This window comes from Stegostoma tigrinum, chromosome 23, assembly GCF_030684315.1.
Source record: "Stegostoma tigrinum isolate sSteTig4 chromosome 23, sSteTig4.hap1, whole genome shotgun sequence".
NCBI classification, from domain to species: domain Eukaryota; kingdom Metazoa; phylum Chordata; class Chondrichthyes; order Orectolobiformes; family Stegostomatidae; genus Stegostoma; species Stegostoma tigrinum.
The window spans coordinates 25121703-25146600 of record NC_081376.1 but is presented as its reverse complement, the minus strand read 5'-3'; the positions used below and the strand labels follow the sequence as shown (position 1 = coordinate 25146600).

The following is a 24898-nucleotide window of genomic DNA, read 5'->3' as shown; positions in this document are numbered from 1 at the left end:
TTTGTTTTTGACGATGGCGGGGAGGGTGAGGCAGCATTCGTGTTTAATTGCATGTACTCAAAGGACGTCCTCAAGCCAACTCTCTCGCCCACACGTTTCCCACCCACTGAGATTTCATTCAGCTTCAAACCGGTTTGCATTGCGGTGTAGTCATTTGTGCACCTTTAAATAAAGCTTAAGAAGATATTTTAGTCAGCTTTCAGAGGTTTACACATTTACTACCAACCGGAACTGATCATGAAACATGTGAATATCGTAACAGCATGAATTATGACGAACGCAGCACTCGTGGTTTGTCTCAAATTTTTAATCTGGATCTTATTTATGTACTATTACGTGACCATTTTAAAATAGGTTATTTTAAAGAGATTCAATTATTGCGAGTTCAGTCATAAATTGTGGGGCAGGGCAAAACTTGTTAAAATAAAAATAGGTAATACAAGTTTAATGTAAGAAATATGTTCACTTTTGGAAAATGCTTAGCACAATGATCCATTATATTTAAATTACACAGAGAATTTTACAATATAATTTCAAAAAAGACACTTGTGCTTCATTTATTTTATTATGATTATCCCTGTGATTTGTCCAGTTAAGGAAACAAAAAGGAGGCCATGAGTCCCAGAGCACCAGTAAGGTTTCACCTATTTAAGGCGTTATCCCGTACTTCTGGCTTTTGCCGTCAGGTGAGCTAGTCTAGAGGGTACAGGATAAATCAGCCTCCACGTTTTCAAAAAGTCATTTTTGACTTGAATCATTAATTTTGTTTTTTTTCCATTGGTACTGCCAGTTGAATTGAATTTCCCAGCAGTTATAGTTTTATGGATAAATCAGAGGTCTGCTTATTACCAGGATGTGGTCAGAAGTCACGACACTGGGTTATAGTTCAACTGGTTTATTCGAAATCACAAGTTTTTGGAGTGCTGCTCCTTTGACTTCTCCTGCTGAAAGAGCAGCGCTCGTGATTTCAAATGAACCCGTTGCACTATAACCTGCTGTTGTGTGACTTCTTACCTTGTCCACCTGCACCTCCACATTGTGCCATGATAGCCTTGACAAGTGAGCAGAATGCTCCACCAGTACATATGGGGCATTCACATTTGGGTGTTATTGCAGAGGATAGTGTGTCTTACAAATAAATGTGTAATGACCTTCAAATTTAATTGGTAAGATTAATTTGTTTCTCTTGTAATTTTAAGATGATAATTGGATTACATATTAATTTCTATAATAATGGTGCCTTAATGTGTTAATTCATGATTGTTTATACTGACTCATCCCCACTATATATAAAAACAGTGCCATGACTTATTCAAAACTAAATTTCTGTGGCAACTGGAGATTTAAAATAAAGACAGGAAATATTCTGTAGAAATATTCTGTGGAGGAAAAATGTTAATGTTTCAAGTCGATTGACATTTTCAGGACGTGTTAACTCTTCTTCAAAAGTAATTCATTGGGTGTGGAGCACTTTGAGAAGTCATGAGGATGTGACCAGACGCAACATAAATCTAGTATTTCTTTTAAATGTGGAGCAAAGCCATAAAGCCCAGGCTTTGGGTTTGAAATTTCAAATTACTGAAGTGCGAGATTCCATTGTAGGTGTTACTAAGACATGGGGCTCAGACTGATTTAGCTTGCAATGTTGGAGGATGTTCCAGATGTATTTTTACGTTCATCTACTTAAGATATTCACTCCAGGTGATAATATTCTGTCAAGGTGGTGGAGGCTTAGTGCTACAGCTAAGTGAAAATCAAAAAAAGAACTGTGGATGCTAGAAATCAGAAACAAAAACAGACATTGCTGCAAAGTTTCAGGATGCCTGGAGCATCTGAAGAAGGGTTACTGGACCCAAAATGTTAACTCTGATTTCTCTCCAAAGAACTGCTCAAGTTGCTGAGTTTTTACTGCAGCTGAGTGACCATGCTTTCTGTGAAGATCATAAGTTAGTCTCGCTACTTATTCCAATGGTTTTTTTCCCGCTTGATTTGAACAAAGTTGGAATCACCAGCTGAATCGGCATTCAACTGGGAATGATTTTACTGACTGAGTTTCACACTCACTGGTGCATAATCCCAAGCCCTCCTGTAATATCTGGGTACCTGGGTAGAACTTGGCAACTCCTGCACTGGATGTGGCCATATTTATAATTATTCTCTGCTGTAATTGGCTTTCAGTATGTGAGTGGCACTTCGCTGTGCCTAGGGGAACTTGTATGGTTTTATCTTACTCCATCTTGTGTTACACAACATCAACAGCAAAAGATAAAAAGAAGAAATTTGATTCTTCCAATAATCACATCATGTAAAGCTTGGCAGGCCCTCTCTGACAAGTCACTAATGAGTGGTGAACAGTTTCTGATTTGTATCTGTGTGCAAAAACTAGTTTACAGTAATACTCAAGATGAAAGTGATCGCTAGATCCTGACTAAATCACAGGAGAATTAGCAAGGTTCTTCTGCTGAAGATGGGATGGTGGAGTGAGGAACATAGTTGCCTACCATCAATTGAAAAGTCCTCATTTTTCAAGGGCAACAATTTGAACGCCCGCAGTGGTTGAAAATGCCCTTGACCGCATCCCTTGCATTTCCCGCACTTCAGCCCTCACACCCGCTCCTTGCAATAAAAGCAAAGACAGAACTTCCCTTGTCCTCACATATCACCCCATTAACCTCTGGATTCAACGCATCATTCTCTGCCAGTACTGCCACGTGCAATGTGACCCCACTACAAAGGATATATTTCCCTCCCCACCCTTATGTGCCTTTCAGAGGGACTGCTCTCTCCGTGACTCCCTTGTCTGCTCCACACTCCCCACTAGCCTCACCACCCCTGTCACCTTTCCCTGCAACCACAGGAGGTGCTATACGTGCCCATACACTTCACCCCTCACCTCCATCCCAGGCTTCAAGAAAACCTTCCACGTTAAACAGATGTTCACCTAGACATCCCCTAATGTGGTCTATTGTATCCACTGTTCCCAATGTGGCCTCAGCATCGGGGAGAGCAACCGCAGGCTCGGAGACCGCTTTGTGGAGCACCTCCACTTGGTTCGCGACAATTGACAACACCTCCCAGTCACAAATCACTTCAACTCCCCCTCTCAGTTCCTGACCGACATGTCTATCTTGTCTCCTCCAGTATCACAACGATGCCACCTGGGAACTGAAGAAACAGCACCTCATATTCCGCCTTGGAACCTTACAACCCAATGGTCTCAATGTGGACTTTATGAGCTTCAAAATCTCCCCACCCCCAACCTCATCCCAAGATCAGCAGCCCCTCTCATCCCTGCCTCCTTGACCTGGCCATCTTCTCTTCCATCCATCTGCCCCTCCCTCCTCACTGACCAAACCACATCCCAACTTCCTACCTACATCTACCTTTACAAGCTTCATTCCTGCCTCCTTGAACTGTCCATCTTCTCTCCTATCTGCTCCACTGTCCACTTTCTATCACTGCGCCCCCTCTCTATTTGTTTCAGAGCCCCCTTCCCCTCCCCCATTTCTGAAGAAGGGTCCCGACCCAAAAGGTCAGCTTTCCTGCTCATCTGATGCTGCCTGGCCTGCTGTGTTCCTCCAGCTCCACATCTTGTTATCTCAGACTCCAGCATCAGCAGTTCCTACTATCTCTGAGAAGTTGTAGGCTCCTTTCATGATGTTTTTTTTTCATGATTTTTTTTTAAGCCAGAGGCCACTTGCAATGTCAGAACTGAGAGGTTGAGATGGCTGGAGAGTGTGAATGATGAGAGTTCAAGGAGTCACTGCTCTGAATGATGTGATATCAAAGTCAACTGTTTTTTTTCCAGTTACCTCCTCCCTCACCTCTTTCTGTCTCTACCACATCAGTGCTCACCCCTCTGATCAGTGTTCTTCTGGTAAGTGATTACCCAGTCACTGTTTCCATAATCAGTGCTCCTTCGCGAGTTAATAGTTACCCCAGTCGCTGCTGCCCCCCTCATTCCAATCACCACTGCTTCTCCACATTTCACTCCCTTCCTCTCTCTAGCCTTACCCCAACAGTGGTCCCTCAATGGCTCCCTTCAAGCCATTTACGAACCCCCACTGACTTTGCACTGTACTGAAATCCAAAAAAAAGTCCCTTCAATGCCAGCTAGCATTTTACAACAAATCAATTACTTTTCAAGTTCAATTGTTGTCATAATGTAGGTGAATGTGGTAGTCTGGCACATTGTATGACACCATAAACAGAAGCCTTTGTTGTTTTGTGAGGTGTTTGAACAGACTGGAATGTGTTCCAGGACATCATGCAAATTCTGTGCTTCTTCACATAGTGTCACGGAGATCTATCACATTCACTTAAAAGGGCAGAGATCCAGTTTACCATATTATCTGTTAGAGCTGTCCTCCCCAGAAAGTGTAGCACCACCTTGGCACTTCTTTTCCCTGCCACTGAAATGAACTGCCCTCAGTATTGCCCACTTTCAACAGTGCAGTTTTTGATTTTTTTGATTTGATTTTGATTTTATTGTCCATGTACTGAAATACAGTGAAAAACCTTGTTTACGAGCAGTATATGCAGATCAGTTTCCCAGGAATTACACTCATCACCAAACAACGCAGATCTTCCTTAACACTGCCAGTCAACAATGCAGCCCTCTCTTGGTACCTCATAAGATTCCAACCTGACAATATTTTAGCTCACGTCAGATGAAACGTTGTCCCATAAAACACTTGCAGTACAGGCACAGCATGCTTTAACCAGAGTAAACATTCCCACAGTAGGTGCAGCATGGTTTAGATAAACTAAAGTGTCATCCTTATGATGTCATTAAGCTTCTGAAATTCCGCAGATATTAATTTTAGCATCACTAGATGTGAATTATATCAACTGCAAATTGTCGAGTCATACAGCATGGAAATAGACCCTTTGGTCCAACCAGTACACACCGACCAAACTAAAGTAGTCTTACCTGCCTGTGCATGGCTCATATCCCTTCAAAACTTTCCTATTGATGAACTTATCCAAATGTCTTTCAAACTTTTGTAACTACCTGCATTCACCACTTTCTCTGGCAGTACATCCTACACACAAACCATTCTTAATGGAAAAAAGTTGCCCCTTATGTCCTTTCTAAATCTTTCCTCTCTCACCTTAAAAAATGCATCCTAGCATTGAACTCTCCCACCCTAGGGAAATACCCTTGTCACTTATCTATGTGACAGTTGAGAAGAGAGGTGAGGCCAATGGCAGGAATGAGTGGTGGCGTGGGGGGGCAGAAACAGACAGACAGACAGAGAAAGAGAGGGGGTTAAAGAAAGATTGCTGATGATAAGCTGAGGGTCAGAGATAGGTAGGGTGCAAACAGGAATTCTAAATGTTTGGAAATGGGTTGACTGTACTAGGAGCAGCGCATACAGGATATGACCTAGGCTTGTGATGGTGGTGGTGTTGGGGCTTGGGATAAGGTACAAAGGACCATCAAGGGACAGGTTATGATTTGCCGCCTGTATTTTTGTTCTTTTGATTAGAAATTATGTGCTCATATTCTAAAATTGTTCAACTCAATGTTGAGGCCTGATGCCCCCGTTGTGCCTAGCTGGAAGATGAGGTTTGTCTTTCCTGCTTGCGCTGAGCCTCACTCGTCAGTGATATGTTTGTCTGTTTGTCTGCCTCATCCCTGTTTTGTCCTATCTTTCTGGGCACCATTTCCATGTCCTCTATTTTCTCCCACCACACACTGTCCCTCCCCTCCCACATCAACATAAGTTCCATCCTTCCTCAGTCACTTCAATTAACTATATTCAAAGCTGAGACAGACTTTGAATTAAGGATTACGGGCAAGGGCAGGTAGGTGGCATTGAGGATTAGCTGATCAGCACAATCTCTTGCATGTCAAACCAGTCATGATAGGATGAATGGTCTACTTCTGCTCCTATGTCTTGTGGTCAGAAGGTCTGTGTTCAAGTCTAACCTGCAAAGCAGAATTATTATTATATGTCTCAACAGGTTGATTTAAAAAACATAAAACTAAAGCCAGATACAGGAAAAAATTGTAATCAGGTAAATTTCTATTCAAATTATATGCCAGTTATTGGCATTAAATACAGTCAAATTGATCATTTATAAATTTTACAGGTGCCATGTGAAAAAAAAAGTGGCAGACCAGAGTCACCTTGCTAGAGGGATTGGGTGGATGGGAAATGAAACAGCAGGAAAAGGGACAATGTGGAAATGGCATGAGTGCTACAGAATGTGGGATGGGGAATGCACTGAAGAGGGATGGGAGTGAAATGCAAAGGCACGAAAGAAATGCAATGTGTATGGCATGAGGGTAACAGCATGGGATAATAATTTAAAGTAGTACAGTTGCAATAAAGACACAAATTACACTGCACATGTTTTGCAGGTCTCTGCTGGTATGGAAATGTTTTATTTTTTAAAAATTACCGTCTACACTTACGGTACTATGTTGACTCATTTTAAACAAAAATAAACACACATTGGATTTTCTCCTTTTTTTTCTGCTTGGATCTTACTTGATATTCTGCTATTTGCCACATAAAAAATGCTGGTTTACCGCATAACATTTTTATTCATGTCACTTCAGTACATTTGCTAAAAATCCTTACTGAGATTAATTCTGAGCTTCACTTTTGTAATGCCTTTGACAGTACAACAAGAAATGGAAAAACCTAATCAATAGGTAAGAAAAGCAAACAGTTAAAAACAAAATTGGAAATGGTTGGAAAAACTCAGCAGGTCTAGCAGCATCTGTGGAGACAAAGCAAAGCTAACTTTTTGGGTTCAGTGAGCCTCCTTCAGAACTGTTTCTGATTTTCAGCATCGTCAGTTTTTTTTGTTTTTTGAAAAGAAAATGCTTGCTGGCCCAAGGAAGGAATTAGCAGCACAAGCAATTATAACTTGTTTGTCTATGAATTACATCAGAGTAAGTGAGCTTAGTTTGGTTCACTATGAGGGATCAGGAAAATCTTGCATCTTTAGTAAATTTCCCAAACTATTTATCTGCTGCCAGATTAAAACTATTCCTTTCCCTGTTAGCTCTTGGTTATGAATTGCCTCCAGTATTTTTGTTCCCTTTATTGGAAATTTCCTTCAGCAATTAAGGAGTGTGGCACTGTCTGAGATGCCATTATATCAATGAGGCATTATACAGAAATGCTATTTCTGCTTTCAAGTTGATGTGAAAGATACGCTGTCATTATTTTGATGATGTGCAGGTGCTTGTGTTGGACTGGGCTGGACAAGGTCAGAGATCACATGACACTAGGTTATAGTCCTACAGGTTTTTTTGAAGACACAAGCTTTCAGAGTCTTGCTCCTTCTTCAGGTGTCAGTGAGACAGGTAGCACCAGACACAGAATTTTATAAGCAAAAGATCGAAGAGTCATAGAATTGATGTGAGTGTTAAATAAACCCAACTTGGCTGTTAAACCTTCAATCAGTCAGAAAAAATTAATGTGCAAGTTCAAGAATTTCTTTCAAGTCACAGCCCCAAGATAACTAATTGTTTTTATCAGTTCCCTCAGTATACCAGAGTTAACGTCCCAGATCAGACAATGCATTTTAGGTTTGGGGGCTTGTTCAGAATCTGGCTGTGTATCAAGTTAGAGTTAATCTGGTTTTATTTCCAAAGTAGGAATTTATAAAATGCCACATTGACTGTCTACAGTGTGTGTGTGTGTGTGTGTGTGTGTGTGTGCGCATGCATGTATGTTTGAAGGAGAGAGAGCGTAAAAGTATGTGTGCGAGAGAGTGTGTATGTATGTGCGAATGTGTGAGTGTATAGTGTGGTGGGGTCGCCTGCATTGTTGAGTATCCCAAAGTACACCTTGGAGGACTTTTACCCAAAGATGTGAGGTCAACTGTCCTTGACTGCTCAATTTTTCCTGCACTGGGAGGGAACATCCCTGTCTGGTGATTATTGTTCAGTTACCATTCATCTGCTGTCGTAGTGTCTGCATAGTTTTGCCAATATACCATGCCATGGGCATCCTTGCCTGAAGTATATGAGACAGATGACGTTGGCTGAGTCACACGAGTATCTGCCATGCACATGGTGGATGGTGTTCCCACGTGTGATGTTAGTGTCCATGTCGAAGATCTGATGTGTTCAGAGCTTGCCAAGATAGGGTTGTATAGTGTTGTAGTCCACACACACACGCACACGCACGCATATAAATCTAAGCTTATTTGTAATTGCAGATACATTCTATTTTGTTTAAAAAGCACACAATTTGTAGACATTCAATGTGGCATTTTATAAATTCCTACTTTGGAAATAAAACCAGATTGACTCCAACTTGATACACAGCCAGATTCTGAACAAGCCCCCGCACCTAAAATGCATTGTCTGACCTGGGATGTCACCTCTGGTATACTGAGGGAACTGATTAAAAACAATTAGTTATCTTGGGGCTGTGACTTGAAAGAAATTCTTGAATTTGCATATTAATTTTTTCTGATGGAAGATTTAACAGCTAAGTTGGGTTTATTTAACACACTCACATCAGTTCTATGACCCTTTGATCTTTTGCTTACAAGTTCTGTGTCTGATGCCACCTCTCTCACTGATACTTGATGAAGGAGTGAGACTCCGAAAGCTTGTGTCTTCAAAAAAACCAGTAGGACTATAACACGGTTTTGTGTGATTTTTGACTGTTTTGATGAACAGGGGGCCATTGGCACTCTCAATGATAATTCCACATTCCAGCATCACTAAACAGATTGTCTGATCATTATCTCTTTGTTGTTTGTGAAAGCTCGCTATGTGTCAAGTGGTTGCCTTGTTTCCTACATTACAACAATGACATCAGGACTATTGTCGTGTTTTTACTAATGGGTTTGGGTTAGATAATCAGCCATAGTTCACAAAAAGACCATAGGCTATTTAGAGAAAGGCTACTGGCCATAATTAGATTGAGGGGCACCACTCCACAAGTGTGGGCTGAGCTGCGGTGGCAAGGCCTCTATGAACAAGCACAGCCAGTGTGGGGAATGAACTCATGTTGTTAGCATCATTCTACACCACGCTCTAGTTATCTAGCAAATTGAGCTAAATGACCAAACAACCTGGGGAGTGAAATGGAGCACGGGGAATACCAATGGGAGGGGGAAGAGGATGAAGGGAGTTGTGGAAGTATAAAATAAATATTCTAAAGTCAAACAAAACTGTGATCTAAATAAGGCCCAGGAGATACAGAATGGAGAATAAGTTGAAAAGTGCAATTTTAACTCTAGCTCCCTAACAGTGGGATTCCTGTCTGGTTTAATACGCCATCAGAAAGAAATTTCAATAACTTGTTATGTGACAAAGAAGTTGAAACAATGTTGCCACAAGTGATTTTTATTCAGAACAGTAAAACTAAATAAATTTTAGTGACTAAGAAAAGGTGTTTGATACATGAGGCTTATGCTCGTGCATTGCCACGTTGAAGATCTCTCTCAGATCTCAGCTGCTTTATCTTTTCCCTGAATCCTGAGTGTTTCTCTGATTCCCTCTGTGTCTGATTTCTCTTTAGTAGAACAGTAGGAATGAATTGGACATTAAACTGATGCCCCATCTGGCAGCTCAAATGAATGGTGCTTGAAGAACGGAAGAGCTCTCCTCGTGTCTTGAGTTAACATTTCTCATTACTTGAAGATCAGCAAAGCAGGTTAACAGGTCATTTATCATATACTTATTGGTGAACAATTCCTGCGTGCATTTATTTAAATAATTATGACAGCATTTAAAAACTTAATTTGTATTAAATTATTTGAGTTGTTACCATTACTGTTGTTAATGTCATAAAGCACAATGTGATTGCAAGTCTATACCAAAAGAGGGAGCTGCCTTGAAGGAAAGACCAGACTGGAAGGAACACCTGCTGCATTCAGAGAATATATGTTTTAGTCAAGACAAACAGATGAAATGAGAATTTAGAATGAGGGACTGTTGATATGGAATTAATAGAATCATTAAATTGTAGAATTATATAGCAGAGGGAGGCTCAATAAAAGGGAAGGGCGTGATAGTGCTTAGAACAAGGTCGGTCAGGTGAGTCAAATAGAATATGAGTTCCCTGACTGGACCAGGTCAGCAGCCCCAATCAGGGAGCCCTGGCTGACAGATATAACCAGAGGTGTCAAGGGTTCTGTTCACTCTATGAACTCGCTGTGAGCTAGTTTGGTCAGTGTCATCTACTGCGCACATGAAAATAAAGGGCAACTTGGTGATATGATACCAGTTTTTATTGACATGTTGTGGAGATGCCAGTGCTGAACTGGAGTGGACAAAGTCAGAAATCACATGACACCAGGTTATAGTCCAACACGTTTATTTGAAAGCACAAGCTTTTGGAGCCTGAGTCCTTCTTTAGGTGTTATTGACAGAGGTAGTATCAGATGCAAAATTTGTAAGTAAAAGATTAAAAGTTTGTAAATTCTGTGTCTGATACTATCTCTGTCACTAACACCCAAAGAAGGACTGAGACTCTGAAAGCTGGTGTTCGTGGGGTTATTTCAGTGGCAATGAGAATGGAATTGCCCCTGAAGAGATGTGCTTGCAACAGTTGTTTTGATTTGGGGTGAGCATTTCTGGCGTCATGTTGCTATTTGGAAGGTTTGACTCATTTGATCCTGCCCTCGAAGACTGGGCCCAGAATGCAGAAATAATGCATTATTTTTTCTGGGCATATGACATTGGGCAAGACAAAAAGCAATCAGTAATTCTCTTGATAGCTTGTGAACTCGCAGTTTTTTTCAATTATTAGAAGCCTAACTTTCCCTAAGGTACCAGAAATTAAAACCTTTCAAGAATTGATGGATTTAGTTAAGGAACATTACAACCCCAAGTCTCCTCTAATTCTGAGACACTATCGGTTTTATTTGTCAGTTCACGAACGAGTGGAATCTGTATCAGGATTTTTGATGAGGTTAAGACAACTGGCAGAGGCATGCAATTTTGGTTTAACCCTAAGTGAGATGCTGAGAGACCATTTGGCACGCCGGATTAATGGTGTCCATGATGTGGAGGTGTTGGTGTTGGAGTAGGGTGGACAAAGGCAGAAGTCACATGACACTGGGTTATTATCCAACAGGTTTATTTGAAATCACAAGCTTTTGGAGTGTAGCCCCTTTGTCAAGCGAAGTGAGAGAGAAGGACACAGAACACAGAATTTATGGGCAGAGAGAGATAAAGGGCAGAGAGAGCAAAAGACCATACAAATGATGTGAGTGCCAGCAGTAACCAAGGCTTCCCTGATACCACAGTTGAAACTGGTACCACCACAGAGAAATCCATCATCAACTTGTCTGACCAGATCCCTCAACCAGACAAAACTGAAGTTCTCATCTGAGGGCTCAGTTTCTGCCCAACTATCAAAATCGCCCCTATTGATCTGGCGGCAGACACAGAGGAATTCAAGAGGGCAATGGGGCTCCAGGAATTCTTCCACAAACCCCGAGATGTCAGCAGTGAGCCCAATGAGACAACCAATGAACCAGAACAGTCAACAGAGAGATCTGTGGTGCAGCGACCAAAGAAGAGAGAGTCGAATTGGACCCTTCCAGAAGGCTATTTCCCTAGGCTCGACATATATATTGAAGCTGCCAAGTGATGCATTAACGCCAGATTCCTCAGCTGTGCTCACAAGATAGTACAGAATGTCACTCAAGCACAAAACAACACCATCCATGCTCTCAAGACCAACATCGTCATCAAACCAGCAGACAAAGGAGGAGCCATTGTCATACAGAATAGAACGAACTACTGCAAAGAAGTATACCAACGACTGAACAACCAGGAACATTGCAGAGAACTACCTGCCAATCTGACCAAAGAATGGACTCATGAACTGAACAGACTGATCAAGACCTTTCATCCAGACCTTCAGGGTATCGTATGCACTCTTATCCCATGTGCATCTCATATAGGGGGCTTCTACTACCTTCCAGAGATACACAAGGCCAACATACCAGGCAGTGGGACACTGTGTGAGAACCTCTGTGGCTATGATGAGGACATCTTTAAACCCATTGTACAAAGAATCTCCAGCTTCTATCGCAACTCAACAGATTTCTGACAGGAACACAGCACCCACGGACCAGTTGAGCCAGGAACATTCCTCAGCACAGTGGACATTTTGGCACTCTGTACCAGCATACTCCATGATGGTGGCATTGCTGCAACAATCTCAGGACTCAACACCAACAACTGTCAATTTCAAGATGTTGTCCTGCAATTCATCTGCTTCATCCTTGACCACAATGACTTCACCTTCGAAAACCAGTCCTTTATCCAAACACAGAACAGCCATGGGGACTAAATTCACACCCCAATATGCCAATATTTTCATACAGAAGTTCAAGGAAGAGTTCTTCACTGCGCAGGACCTCCAACCAACGCTATACACTAGATAATGGGAACTGCAGATGCTGGAGAATTCCAAGATAATAAAATGTGAGGCTGGATGAACACAGCAGGCCAAGCAGCATCTCAGGAGCACAAAAGCTGATGTTTCGGGCCTAGACCCTTCATCAGAGAGGGAAATGGGGAGAGGGAACTGGAATAAATAGGGAGAGAGGGGGAGGCAGACCGAAGATGGGGAGTAAAGAAGATAGGTGGAGAGAGTATAGGTGGGGAGGTAGGGAGGGGCTAGGTCAGTCCAGGGAAGACGGACAGGTCAAGGAGGTGGGATGAGGTTAGTAGGTAGATGGGGGTGCGGCTTGGGGTGGGAGGAAGGGATGGGTCTCTCTGATGAAGGGTCTAGGCCCGAAACGTCAGCTTTTGTGCTCCTGAGATGCTGCTTGGCCTGCTGTGTTCATCCAGCCTCACATTTTATTATCTTGCTATACACTAGATACGTTGACAACATTTTCTTCCTTTCAATTTATGGTGAGGAATCACACAACGGCTACATAGTGATATCAACAAGGTTGATCCCATCATCAGATTGACCATGATCTATTCCTTCGAATCAGTCTCATTCTTGGACACACATATCTCCATCAAGCATGGACACCTCAATACCTCACTCTACTGCGAGCCTACAGATAACCTCACAATGCTGCACTTCTGTGCTTCCACCCTAAACGTATTAAAGAAGCCATGCGCTATAGGCGAGCCCTGCACGCGCACACGATCTGCTCAAATGAGGAGGAATGTGATGGCCACCTAAAGATTTTGAAGGACACCCTCATAACAATGGGATACGACACTCAACTCATTGTCAGTTCTGATGTGCCATAGCAAAAAACTGCAATGACTTCCTCAGAAGACAGACACAGGGCGTGACCTATAGAGTATCCTCCATCATCCAGTACTCCTGTACACCAGACAGTCTACACCACGTTCTTCACAGCCCTCAGTATGTAATTGATGACGATTAGTATTTCACCAAAATCATCCCTACACCTTCACTTCACACCTTCAAATGACCTCCAAATCTTAAACAGATCACCATTTACAGCAAACTACCCAGCCTTTAGGAGAACATCGATCACAACACCACACCACTCTGCCATGGCAACCTCGGCAAGATATGTCAGATAATCAACACGGATAATACCATCACACATGGGAACACCACCCATCACATACTTGGCAGACACTCTTGTGTCTCAGCCATCATTGTCTATCTCATCCACTGCAAGCAAGGATGCCTAAGGCATGGCATATTGGCAAGACCATGCAGATGACATGACAACGAATGAATGGATACCACACAACAATTGCCAGGCAGGGATATTCCCTCCCAGTGGGGGAATACTTAAGCAGTCAAGGACATTCAGCCTCTGATCTTCAGCTAAACATCCTCCAAGGTAGCCTTCAAAATACACAACAATATAGAATCATCGAACAGAAACTGATCGCCAAATGCCATACTCATGAAGATGGCCTCAAATGGGATCTTGGGCACATGTTGTGCTACATGTGACTCAACCACGCTGCTTTGTACCTGTAAAATCTTCCTTACTGTCCTGTTTTGACATCATCACCTGGATAAATTGTTATGATCTCTCTATCTTAATTAGTTTATACAGTTTTGGATTACTTATTACATTGTTAAATCATCAGCATGGGACCCTTACACGTATCATGTTATCCCAGCCATTTGGTTTGTCACCAGCACCACCTTATTTTTAATTTTTTGTAATTATCTCTCTGCCTCATTTAATCGGATTAGAGGTCATCCCTTTGCTCATTGTTCAGCTGCTGACACTTTACTCACCCTGTCTGGCACTTCGGATCACCTCCAGAGACTTATTATTCTGTACTCCACCCACACCATTTGCATGGTCTTTTGATCTCTCCCTACCTATAAATTGTGTTATCTGTGCTTCTGTCTCACTTCAACTGATGAAGAGGCTACGCTCTGAAAGCTTGAAATTTCAAATAAATCTGTTGGACTATGACCTGGTGTTGTGTGACTTGTGGATTAATGATGTGATTATGCAAAAGCACCTATTAGCTGAAACCCAACTGGCTTTATCATTAGAAAATATGGCAAGTGGAGCACATGAGTTACAGGGTTGCTAATGGAAGTGGACACACTTGTCAGGCCAACTGAACCTGGGGACTCCACTTGACTGAAGGCAACTGCACAGCCTCACTTAGGGCAGGTCGTGAATAGAGGGACTCTAGGTCACCCCACAGCAAAACTCAAAAACAAAGCCAAGCCTTGGCCAAATGGTTAATGTCTTCTTCAGGATCCAGGCCGGCAAACCATTGTATTTCCTACTGGTATGCAGATTTGAGACAGCAAAAGAGTCCCACTAAATCTAAATTGAGTCAGTAAACTCATAGGCTAGTATCAGTAGAGTGCACACTCTGGAAAGCCCACCTACCTTGGGTTTGGAACAGTTAAATTGCTTAGCAACATCCAAAACAGAACCAATCAAAATAAATGAGATAACAAAATGTAGAGCTGGATGAAAACAGCACGCCAAGCAGCATCTCTACACTTTGTTATCTCAGATTCTCCAGCATCTGCGGTTCCCATTATCTCTGATACAATCAAAATAAATGTCTGGTTGAAACGTCACCCAGTGCAAATTGGGTTCGATACTTGATGGCTGAACCAGCGATTGCGGAACCAGTCTCAACCAAAATTCACTCTTGCCTCCAACCCATAGGTGCAGAAGACCTTGGCCAGGCTCAGAATCTATACTGGTGAACCCTGACAGATTAAGGATACAACTTCAGTCCCTGTCTCTTACAAGAAGCAGCTGGCTTAGTAACCATTGATTGTACTAAAAGGTCTGAGCCCAAGCTTGACAGCACAACATTGGTTGTAAAAGTTTCAACTGGATTAGCTCAACGTTTTTCAATTTAGTGAATGACTGTCTGAGTGAAGTCCTAATTAAATACCCAGAGGGTTTTCAGGAAGATCTAGGGTCTTTTAAAGGAGATAAGACCACCCTACATGTTGACAAAGAAGCAATTCCATGATTCTACAAGGCCCACCCAGTGCCATTTGCTTTATGTACAAAAGTAGAGGCAGAAATCAGGAGGTTAGAAGGCGAAGGAATCATTAAATCAGTACAATTTGCAGAATGGGTAGCAGCTGTCATACCGATTGTGGAGCCCGACATATCAGTTCACGTTCGTAGGGATTTCAAACAAACAGTAAACTGCTTTTTGCAGCTAGATAAATACCAGCAATCCCTTGTGAAGAGGACTTATATGCAAAACTAGTTGGGGCAGGGTGCTGTCCTTCATGAAGCTGGACATGAGCCATGCATACCTGCAATTGCGATCAGATGAAGATTCCCAGACATATGCTACAATTAATACACATAATGGTTTCTATCAATATATGAGACTGCCTTTTGGGGTCTTATCAGCCTGTGCCATTTTCCAGCAGACAATAGAGAATGTTTAATGTCTACCTAGGTTGCATTTATCTGGATGATCTGGATTATCGGGAAGACCAACAAAGATCATTTAGAGAACTTGGACAAAGTGCTTAATTGTTTCTCCAAGGTGGATGTACACCTTAGGAAGGAAAAAAAAATGTGTTCAGGCACCCCAAGTGACGTACTTTTGGCTACAGAGTTGACAAGAGAGGGTTACATCCTTTGGAAGATAAAGTGAGGGCAATTAAAAGTGCCTTGGTTCCCATGCCTGTATCTGAGCTTAGGCCTTTCCTTGGGTTGATGAATTATTACAGAAAATTCACATGTAACCTGTCCTCCATCCTAGCAACCTTTAATCTGCTATTGAAAGCGGGTCTGCCTTCAAAATGGTCTTGTAGCCAAGATTTAGCCTTTAGAGAAGTGAAGAAGCAGTTATTGCTGTCTAAGACGCTGGTACGCCACGATTTCAAGCAAGATGTGGGATTGACATGTGATGCCTCCCCATATGGGATCAGGGAACTGTTGGCTCACAGATGGTCCAGCAGAGAGAAACGTCCGATAGAATATGCTTCCCAGATTTAAACTGATGCTGACCAAAGCTACACTCAGATAGAGAAGGAAGGTTTGGTGGTCATCCTTGGTGTGAAAAGGTTTCACCAATACCTTCATAGATGTAAATTTGTAATAGTAACAGAACACAAACCCCACCCTGGGCTACACAAGGATGACAAGGCCATGCCAACCATAGCTTCAGTTTAAATTCAGTGGTGGGTTCCCATTCTGAGTGCGTACAATTATAAGTCGGAACACAATCGGGAGGTCAGGTGGAAAATGCAGATGTATTGAGCTGCCTCCCATTGGCATATACACCACTGGTGGTGACAGCACGAGAAGAGTCTGTTCTTGTACTAATCTTTCTGGACACACTGCTGACAGTATTCGACTGTGGACACAAAACAATCCTATCCTGACAAGCTAAATCAGCTGGTGGTGATGGGGAAACAAAAGGACCATCACAACCTTTCTGGACCCGGTGAGACCAGATCACCATAGAGGACAGCATGTTATTATGGGGAGCAAGAGTGATTGTCCTGACCTAGTTGTCGCCAGCTACTGGCTGAACTCCGCCAGGGTCATCCAGGGGTTTTGAAAATTAAAATGTTGTTGAGACGTTATGTCCGGTGACTAGGATTGTATGGTGACATAGTCACATAGATGGGGCAGTGGCCAGAGTGCCAACAAGGACAAAAATTACCGCCAGCAGCTTCCCCACAGTTGTGGGAATGGCTGGGTAAACCCTGGATTTGTTTACACATCAACTGTGCAGTCATTTCACTGGCTGTATGTTTTTAGTCATTGTGGACACTCACTGAAAGTGATTGGACATGCATAGATTCATTCGTCAAACACAAGAATGACAACTGAAAAGTTATGAGCATCTTTTGTAATACATGTACTCAAAGAAGTGTTGGTCAGAGACCACAGGCCATCATTGACCAGTAGGGAATTCAAATACTTTCTGAAGTCAAATGGCATTTGGCATGGAAGGACAGCTCTGTACCATCCATCATCTAATGGTCTGGCAGAAACAGTAGTCCCAACTTTGAAGGCAGGCATAAAGAAACAGCCTACAGCTTCACTTGATACCAAACTGTCCTGGTTCCTGTTTGATTATAGGATCACCTTTCATGAAGCTACAGGCATAGCTCCAGAGAATTGCTAATGGGGAGAAGACTCCACACCAGTTTAAACATGATCTTCCTGGACATGCAGGAGGGGGTAAAACGGCATCAGAAATGCCAAAGCTGGACACAAGACTCCTCTAAGTAAGAGAGGCATTTATTTCAGGGGATGATATTTGACAATGGCCCTAGATGGGTAACAAGCAGATTTGGTGTGAGGCCTAGTCCTGTGGCGCACAAAGTTCAAGTAGGACAGGCAGTCCTGAACAAGCACACGGGCCACATGAAAGCTGCGATCTTGCAAATGGGCAGAAGCAAAACATTCCCAGCCAGTCAGAACATCCAGCCTGTGGGTTCTTCCCCTCCACCTAGTTTCGAAGAAACCTCTGAGGATGAAATGGACACAGCAGATATTGTAGCCTCAACGCCATTACCACCTGAAGAAGAAGACGAAATAAAGGGTGACTTGGTGACGGGATATCGTTATTGACCTCTTCAAAGGGAAATAGGTCCTTCCTATTCAATCTTGGCCCCATATGATTCTTTACATATTAATTAAATTCCCCCTCAGCTTACTCTGTTCTAAAGAAAGTAATCTCAACATTTTCAATATTTCCTCAAAATTAAAATATTAATTTGTGGCAAAATCTTTGTTAATGACCTCTAATTTTATAATGCACAATACTCCAGTTGAGTCCTAATGTGTTTTTTTCAGTTGACAGCATAACCTGTTTGATCTTCTATGCCTCAATTAATAATGGTCAAGATCATGCATTCACCGCCTTATTTATCTGATTTGTTACTGCCAGGATCCAAATCCTTCTGTTCCATTACACTTCTCATTTATTCTGTACTCCCTAGCCTTGTTTGTCCTCCACAAATGCATCACCTCTCATTTCACGATATGGAATTGATTTGCTGCTTTTTTGCTCAACTCACCAATTTATTGCTCACATACTGAAGTCTACAATGTAAACCATATGGCCAATTTTTGAATCAGGCCCAAACTTCTATAAATGTAGGGGTCATGTAAGTCTAAATCATTGACCCATTAAAAAGCTAATAATCTAGTCTTGAACCCAGTGGAACACCTTCCAGTTACTAAAGCAGTCGTCAACCATTGCACTTTGGTTCCTGCCATTGAGTCAATTTGAAATTCACCTTTCCACTTTCTGTTCAATCCCATGGACTTTTACCTTTTGCACAGAGGACTTTGTCAAAAGCGTCGTTGAAATCTGCATGGGTTACATTTTATCAAATTGTCCTCCATCGAGGTTAGGCTGATACTTACTTACTCATCCCTTGATCCTGTTTTAGCAGTTGTAAAATGTTAACAGCATTATGGCACCGTGCCTGTAGCCAGAGATGATTGGAAAATTATGGTTAGAGCTTATGCTATTTTCTCCCTTGCTTCTGTTGGTAACTTGCAATACATTTCATCCATGTCTGGTGATTTATCCAAATGTCAAAATCTTAATATTTCTCTCGATCAATGGCTATGACATCAAATGTTTCACACTGTTTCCCATTAAGTGCAATTGTCTCCATTTTATGTGAAGACAGATGCAAACGATTCATTAAGAATCATGGTCACATCAACTGCCTTCATGTATTGGTTCCTTTTTTGATCACTAAAGGACAATTCCTTCTTTAATTTTTTTTGTTTTTTTTATCTATGTATGAATCGTTTTTGGGTTTTGCTTAACTTTGCTTGCCAAATTCTTTGTCTTCAGAACTCTCTCTGTAATGTCACCCTGACAATTTCTATATTCCTTTTGGCTTCCCTTTTTTGCCTTATCTTCTGTACTCCTTGTGGTCTTTGACATCCAGGAGTATCTTATTTGTGGAAATATATTTGTTTCAAAACCTCTTGATCTTCTTGAACATCTTCCATTGCTCTGACACTGATCTATCTTCAAGTAGTTGTCTCCAATCCATCAGAGATAACGGGAACTGCAGATGCTGGAGAATCCAAGATAACAAAGTGTGAAGCTGGATGAACACAGCAGGCCAAGCAGCATCTCAGGAGCACAAAAGCTGACATCAGCTTTTGAGCTCCTGAGATGCTGCTTGGCCTGCTGTGTTCATCCAGCTTCACACTTTGTTATCTTGTTTCCAATCCATGTTTTCCAAATCAAACCTCAACTTAATAAAATCAGCATTTCACTGAATGAAAAAGTATATTCTTGATTCACCTTTGTCCTATTCCACAACTGTGCTGAACATGACCATCAAATGCTCTAATTCTGATATCCTTTCAAGTTCCAAGCTTCATTTCGACAACGTAATGAGAGCTGCACCTTTTCTTGTTGAGCTTGCTATGGAGCGGCAAACCAATGTTCTATTAAATGTATTAACTTAGAATTGCAAAACTTTTATACTGATAAGACCCCAATTAATTTCAGAGTAATTAAATATTGTCGAGACCTTCAACATTTTATCTTTCATTTTTATCATTTTTGGTTAGGTGCTGTCAACTGTGAGCTGTGAGCTGAAGGTGACCTTTGGACTGTAAGTCGCAACATTTTTTCTAAATAAGAAGAGAAGAAACAAACTAATATTCGTTTATAAGGCCAGGCCTGAAAGTGAATTGCAAGTTAATGTTTGATGAACACTGTCGGCATTTCGATTTTGGAGATGAATTATGCTCAAATAAATGACGTGTTAATGTTTATAGGGGCCTCAGAGGGAGACAAGTGTCATCCAGTCAAACAAAGAGAAACCTAAATTTGAACTAGTTTTGAACTTTGCATTTTGTCAGAAGGATTGCGGCTACCAAAGTTGCAGGATGGAGGTTTGGTTGCTCCCTGATTATCCTCCCAATATCAACTTATAGAAAGTTTGGAGAATAGAATCTCAGTTATGTATTAAGCAAATATTCATCAGTCTACTGAAAACTATTTGCATTGACCAATGCCTTTGTCAGCCGTGCAAAATAAAATCCCATGTGCCTGTGATATTACAGATCGTGGAAACTGTTTAAGTGAACTGGCTTGTTACATTCCCTTTATTTTTCTTTAATTTATCTCTCAATTGTGTCTGTCTATGTATGTGTAAATAGGGGCTAGAATCAAAGATTGAATTTCAATCGTAGGTATTAATGAGACTACCTTGTTGTTTAACTTTGTTTTGCTAAAGCTACTGTATTATTAATAGATTGTCAATTCTTTTGTTAAGTGATAAACTTTGTATCTGGTATCGGTAATTCACAAAGTCTGGTTGGAATCCATTGGGGTAACTTTGTAGGCCTGCAAAAAAGACCCTGAGCTTCTAGTTGCCTGCCACTATAACACACCTCCCTGTTCCCTGGCCAACATTTCTATCTCAGGCTTGCTGCAGTGTTCCAGCAAAGCTTAGTGCAAGCTGGCAGAGCAACACCTCATTCACTTGCTTGGGGACCCTGCAGCCCTCTGGACTCAAAACTGAGTTCAATAATTTTAGGGCCCGAACTCTCCCATGTCCTAGCCCCCAAACCCACACACCAGGCCTTGTTAGCACTTCGTCTGTCATTACACATTACCTATTGTTAGCCACTAACAGTCTCCATTAACAGTTATTCGCTCTCCTAGCCAGATCATCATCATCCATACCCTTTGTCTGTCCAGCTGTTTAATTCCCTCTTTGGGCTCTAGCCCCATCTATTGTTTTCTCATTAACCCCTACTCCCACCCTATCTTCTGCTTCGGGGATCAGTATTGGGAACTGAATATCCAAGGATATACATCCTAACAAAAAGATAGGCAGGTGGGCCGAGGGGTTTAGTAGTAAGTCAGTAGGAAGAAACGAGGTAGGGTCAGATGGTGTGGAATCTGTGTGAGGAGAGTTGAGGAACCGCAAAGGTAAAAGAATCCATAGTTGGAGTTGTGTACAGGCCTCCAAGCAGTAGTCAGAATCTGGGGGGCAAAATACACCAGGAGATAGAAAAGGTGTGTAAGAAAGGCAAATTCACAGTGATCATGCAGGATTTCAATATGCAGAGGACTGGGAAAATCATGTTGGTAGTGGATTGCAAGAAAAGGAGTTTGTCTAAGAGATGGTTTTTTGGAGCAGCTCGTGGTGGAGCCCACAAGGGAACAGGCAATATCAGACTTAGTGTTGTGCAATGAGGCAGACTTGATAAGGGAGCTTAAGGTAAAGGAACCCTTAGGAGTCAGTGATCCTAAGATGATAGAATTTACTTTCCAATTTGAGAGGGAGAAGATAGAATTAGAAGTAACGGTATTACAGTTGAATAAAGGCGACTACAGAGATATGGGGGAGGAGCTGGGCCAAATTGACTGGAAGAGGAGCCTAGCAGGAAAGACAGTGGAGCAGCACTGGCATGAGTTTCTGGGAGTAATTCAGGAGACACAGCAAAAATTCATCCCTAGGATAAAGAAACATGGTACAGGGAGGATGATGCGACCACGGCTGACTAAGGAAGTCATAGATAGAATAAAAGCAAAAGAGAAAGCATATAATGTGGCAAAGGGCATTGGGAAACTAGAGGACTGAGAAGCCTACAAAGACCAACAGAGGGCAACAAAACAAGAAATAAGGAGGGAGAATATTAAATATGAGGCTAAGCTAGCTAGTAATATAAATGAAGACTGTAAGAGGTTTTTTAGATATGTACAGGGCAAAAGAGATGCAAAAGTGGACATTGGACTACTGGAAAATGACACTGGAGCGATAATAGTGGGGAACAAGGAGATAGTTGAGGAACTGAATAATTCACGTCAGTCTTCACAGTTGAAGACACGAATAATATCCCAAAAATTCAAGAGAGTCGGGGGCAGAGCTGAGTACGGTGGCCATCACTAAGGAAAAGGTGCTAGTAAAACTGATTCATCTGAAGGTGGATAAATCAGCTGGACCAGATGGACTACGCCCCAGAGTTCTAAAGGAGATAGCTGAAGAGATAGTGGAAGCGTTAGTGTTGATCTTTCAGGAATCACTAGAGTCAGGGAGGGTCCCAGAGGACTGAAAAATCACTAACGTGACACTCTTGTTTAAAAAGGGAGTAAGGCAAAAGATGGAAAATTACAGGCTGACTAGCCTAACCTTGAAGGTAGGTAAGATTTCGGAGTCCATTGTAAAGGATGAGATTTCTGAATATTTGGAAGTGTATGATAAAATAGGGCAAAGTCAGCATGGTTTCATCAAGGGGAGGTCATACCTGACAAATCTGCTAGAATTCTTTGAGGAAGTAACAAGCAGGGTAGATCAAGGAGAGCCAATGGATGTTATCCATCTGGACTTCAAGAAGGCCTTTGTTGCACTGGAGGCTGCTGAGTAAGATAAGGGCCCATGGTGTTAGAGGCAAGGTGCTAGCATGGAAAGAAGATTGGAGATAAAAGGGTCTTTCTCGGGATGGCAGCCAGTGACAAGTGGTGTTCTGCAAGGGTCAATGTTGGGACCACAACTTTTCACTTTACACATTAATGATCTAGATGAAAGAACTGTGGGCATTCTGGCTACGTTTGCAGACAATACAAAGATAGGTAGAGGGACAGGTAGTATTGAGGAGGTGGGGAGGCTGCAGAAGGATTTGGACAGGTTAGGAGAGTGGGGAAAGAAGTGGCTGATGGAGTACAATGTGGGAAAGTGTGAGGTCATGCACTTTGGTAAGAAGAATAAAAGTTTTCTAAATGGGGACAAAGTTCAGAAGTCTGAAGTGCAAAGAGACTTGGGAATTCTAGTCCAGGATTCTGTCAAGGTAAACTTGCAAGTTGAGTCAGTAGTCAGGAAGGCAAATGCAATGTTGGCATTTATTTTGTGAGGACTTGAATATAAAAGCAGGGATGTACTACTGAGGCTTTATAAGGCTCTAGTCAGGCCGCATTTGGAGTATTGTGTGCAGTTTTGGGTACCATATTTCAAGAAGAATGTACTGGCCCTCAAGCGGGTTCAAAGGAGGTTCACAAGAATAGACCCAGAAATGAAAATCTTAACATATGAGAAATGTTTGAGGATTCTGGGACTGTACTCATTGGAGTTGAGAAGGATGAAGTGGGGATCTAATTGAAACTTATGGTATACTGAATGGCCTGGACAGCGTGGATGTTGGAAAGATGTTTTCATTTGTAGGAGAGTCTAGGACCCGAGGGCGCAGTCTTAGAGTGAAGGAAAGACCTATTAGAATAGAGATAAGGGGAAGCTTCTTCAGCCAGAGAGTGGTGAATCCATGGGATTCACTGCCACAGAAGGCTGTGGCGGCCAGGTCATTGAGTACATTTATGTCTGAGATAGATAGGTTCTTGATTATCAAGGGATCAAGGGTCATGGGGAGAAAGCAGGAGAATGGGGTTGAGGAACTTATCAGCCATGATTGAATGGCAGAGCAGACTCAGTGGGTCAAATGGCTGAATTTCTGCTCCTGTATCTTATGGTCTTATATAAACTGACATTTTCCTAGCTACCACCAGTTCTAAAGAGGATCACCAGACCTGAAACATTAAGTTTGATTTGTCTTCAGAGATGCTGCTAGACCTGCTGAGCTTTTCCAGCAACTTCTGTTTTTGTTTTTGAGGGTCATTGAGTATTTTAGTTTTACTGTTTTATGAAGACAGGGATAGGGAGACTGATTTGCATTGATTCTCTGCCTGTCTTGTAACAATATCCTTTTATTATTGCCATAGTATTTTTGCAATTCACATCAATTTATCTCCATCTTCCTCTCCTATCTCCCTCTATGTATTTGGGAAATCTGTTGTGTACTGGCAGTGTTGTGATTTCCCTGCAAGTATGCTCTAAACCTGTTCTTCTAGTTACCTTGTCACCAATGCATAGAAACAAAACATCACTTATTAATTTTGACCTATTAACCTTATCAACTTCTGTAGAAAAATAAACTACCTTATTTTCTTTTATAGCTGTACACTTGCATTCTGATGGCATCCCAATACACCTACATTGCATCTTCCCCAGTAATATTATATCCTTCGAAAAATGAACTCTTCTAAATTGTACACAATATTTTGATATTTTACTGAAAGGAAGAACACAAACCCAGCTTGAAACTATATTTAATGACAAATCAACTACTAATGTTAGGACCTTAACCAGAAAAAAAGCATGCGTATGAAGCGATTGTACCTGAACTGAATCATGGCACTGATGCGTACTGATTCCATTGTGAACAGTAACAAATGTGTCATTAACAAGAATGACAGGGTCAAGCTAGAGATTCCAAGAGTAACGGCCAATAAAGACATCGAGGACAAACTTACGAGAATTTAATCCCAGTGAACAGTTCACCATGAAAACTTTACTTTGATATCAATATTTATTACAGATATCAATAGCAACACAGGAGGGTAATTGAGTCCATACTGATTCTTTCTAAAATCATCTAGCATCTCGCATATAATAAGTTACCTTAGTAGCTCTTAAATCATTTAAACAATGGATTG

The 24898-nt window shown here is 41.7% G+C and overlaps 1 long non-coding RNA gene across 1 annotated transcript; it reads left to right on the top strand.

Annotated features, from left to right (window-relative positions):
- The first annotated feature begins 131 nt into the window (after positions 1-131).
- Positions 132-20492, top strand: LOC125462104 (uncharacterized). Its single transcript, XR_007249593.1, has 3 exons — positions 132-291; positions 9504-9638; positions 19972-20492. It is a non-coding gene; the product is annotated as an uncharacterized LOC125462104 (long non-coding RNA).
- Positions 20493-24898: the final 4406 nt, after the last annotated feature.